We start from the raw sequence: 3283 nt of genomic DNA on the forward strand, positions 1-3283 counted from the left end.
ATAATATTTTATTTGATAGGGTGCACAATCTTTCCTGATAATGCAAACAGCCTAATTGATGTCAAATTTTTAGATTTTCTTGTAGACTTGCCCGCATGTTCGGGATATAGTTGGGGCGGTGCTGTGTTAGCTCTCCTTTACAAAAACCTTTGTAATGCTACAGCACCTAATGCTATAGCCATTACTGGCCCAGTTGCGCTTCTACAAGTGTGGGCTTGGGAGAGGTTTCGTTGTTTTGCGCCTGCTGTTGCCCGGTTCCAGTACAATGCCCCGTTAGCTGCTCGGTAGTGTGAATTGGAAATAATTAAATTTATTATTTTGTATATATATACATGACTTATGTTATTTTTTATTTATCCTTTTAGGTGGAAGGGAAGCTTAACGTGTACAGATGTTTCCACACATTGCCTGAGAACATATAGATCTCAGCTGCAATCAATGACCGAGGCAACGGTATGGTTGTTAGTTGTTGACATATAAAATTTAAGTTTGTTTGAACACGTTTCTAATGAATGAATTTTTTTTGTTGCAGTTTAATTGGAGACCATACGACGACATTCTCGGTAGACTCCCCGATATATGTCGGAGTGGTATGGGAATTTGGCGGAGTTGTTGCCCTTTGCTATGCTACTCGGTTGTGGAGCATCACTATCCTCAACGAGTGATGAGACAGTTTGGCATGTTCCAGTACATACCTAACCCAATTGCAATAGATCATAATGAGCATGCCAGACTTCATTCCATGAACCGGAGTGGGAAAACCGGCTGGAACTGGTTAAGTCGTCACGCACCGTATGTTAGTCAGTGGGAGGCACGTCATCAAAACTTGGTGAGGGGGGAACTCATTACATCTGTTGGAGTTGCCAACGATTACATGTCGTGGTACATGGAACATACGGTGTTATATGTGTCTAACCCACAGTTGTCAGCTGGCCCTACGAGCGGATTTCAAGACGAAGGAGCGAGGGTCCAAATGATGGTATATACAAGTTTAAAATTATTGAAAGTTACCATTTTTATTTTTATTAAAAAATTAATTATTAATTATTGAAAGTCTCGACTTGAACCTGTTTCCACCACCACCGAATGACCCATAGAGTGTAATAGTTTGTGAATTAAATATATTGTGTAATACAGTGTGAAATAAATATATTGTTGTTTTTTTTGTTATTTTTATTATTATTTTATTTTTCAAGGTAAACTGATACTAAAAAAACACATAATGATGTATTTATATTTGTTTATCATTAAGGGTATAAAGGACATTTCACAATTTTAAATTAATAAGCATTTTTCTCAAAAAGAAATAATATTTTTAAATCAATTTCTACCCACTATAAATACCCCTACCATAGTGAATGAGAAGTCCACAAAAACCACAACCACCTTTATGGCTAACCAAGGTGACAAACAAGTAGCTGATGAGCAAAACAATTCGCATGTGGTGCAGAGAAAGTCATTTTTGATTCTAAACAAGTTAAGACGTCCAACCGGTGGGTCTAGCACTTCGTCTTTTCCAAAGCCGACCGAGGTCGTGCTAAATAACCGTGGGTCGTCCGCTCAGTCGAGTAAACCTGGTGGCAGCCCTCCAGAAAGAAAAAAATTTGCATTTCCAACCGAAAATTCCAAAAATTGGTCAAGGGATGCTGTTGAGTTTTACCTAAACGGGGATTCCCCTTTTTGTTATTCTCGCTTTTTAGGGGAAATACAGCTACCTAGAAGCTTTTGGGGTAGCCTACTAGGCTACGAATCTAGTGCATGCCTAAATGACATTGTAAACCCAATCCTTCCAGTATTAAATTTTGATTATACAAATCACTGATTTGATATATATTTTCTTTATGGCAGCATGTTCAAGCGTGGACGTTAAGGCTGATGCGGCTTCGACAATCTAAAGTTTTAAAAGACCCGTCAAGGAAATTGCGTTGGACGGTTTTACCTCCGCAATTTTATGAAGACGTGTGTTATACGAAGGATTGTTTAAGAGCGGTAGACATGGCGGGAAAGAAGGAACCGTACCCTCCATTTTGGGAGGTTGATTATTTGTATATTCCGATATGGATTAAGCAGTTCCGTGTTGATCTGTTTAACATGGAAATAACACAATATTGGACTGATAAAAGATGGGGAAATGAAAAAAGACGGCTGGTTGAACACGTGATGGACATTTTTCCAATTTTCTTCAAGCATTTTCTTGACCAAATCCACTATTGGCGAAACTCGAGATACTGCACAAAGAAAAAAGTTTCTTTTGGTTATGTTCAAGATGGTGTGCCTCAGGACAATGGTAACATTGCTAATTCAGGGGTGCTTGTCTGTATGATGATGGACAACCTTGTAAGAGGCAAGTCGCTCTTTGATGAAACTGACGTAGAAGAGAGTTGTACCAACTATCGTCGCCACATGGCTAACGAGCTTTATAGATGGCGTTGTATGTAGGATGAATGTTGTTCTTGTTTATGAATTGTGCTTTCGTACTTTCTTTATAATAAACAATTTAATGTTTCGTAATATTCCGACATATTAGACTTTTTGTCAAAAAGGTCCAACCATGCGTTTTTTGGGTCCGTTATCTCACCGGTGTGTCCAAGTACGCCATCACCGGGTTTATTCGTGTCGTATGCTAGGGTTAATAAGGACTTGGGGCATTCGTGTTGTCTCGCAAGAGGTCGTATCCTCTCGTTATGAGGGGTGGAAAACGGCCAAAAGGCCATTTTTTGCATTTTGTTAGAAAGGGCTAGAAAGGTCCAACCATGCGTTTTTTGGGTCCGTTATCTCACCGGTGTGTCCAAGTACGCCTTCACCGGGTTTCTTCGTGTCGTATGCTAGGGTGAATAAGGACTTGGGGCATTCGCGTTGTCTCGCAAGAGGTCGTATCCTCTCGTTATGAGGGGTGGAAAACGGCCAAAAGGCAATTTTTTGCATTTTGTTAGAAAGGGCCAGAAAGGTCCAACCATGCGTTTTTTGGGTCCGTTATCTCACCGGTGTGTCCAAGTACGCCTTCACCGGGTTTCTTCTTGTCGAATGCTAGGGTGAATAAGGACTTGGGGCATTCGCGTTGTCTCGCAAGAGGTCGTATCCTCTCGTTATGAGGGGTGGAAAACGGCCAAAAGGCCATTTTTTGCATTTTGTTAGAAAGGGCCAGAAAGGTCCAACCATGCGTTTTTTGGGTCCGTTATCTCACCGGTGTCCAAGTACGCCTTCACCGGGTTTCTTCGTGTCGTATGCTAGGGTGAATAAGGACTTGGACCATTCGCGTTGTCTCGCCAGAGGACGTATCCTC

General features: G+C 40.9%; 1 long non-coding RNA gene across 1 annotated transcript; it reads left to right on the forward strand.

Annotated features, from left to right (window-relative positions):
* Window positions 1-244: 244 nt before the first annotated feature.
* On the forward strand, window positions 245-686 carry LOC118483351. Its single transcript, XR_004870482.1, has 3 exons — window positions 245-284; window positions 366-453; window positions 533-686. It is a non-coding gene; the product is annotated as an uncharacterized LOC118483351 (long non-coding RNA).
* Window positions 687-3283: the final 2597 nt, after the last annotated feature.

This window comes from Helianthus annuus, chromosome 2 (genome assembly GCF_002127325.2).
Source record: "Helianthus annuus cultivar XRQ/B chromosome 2, HanXRQr2.0-SUNRISE, whole genome shotgun sequence".
Lineage (NCBI taxonomy): Eukaryota > Viridiplantae > Streptophyta > Magnoliopsida > Asterales > Asteraceae > Helianthus > Helianthus annuus.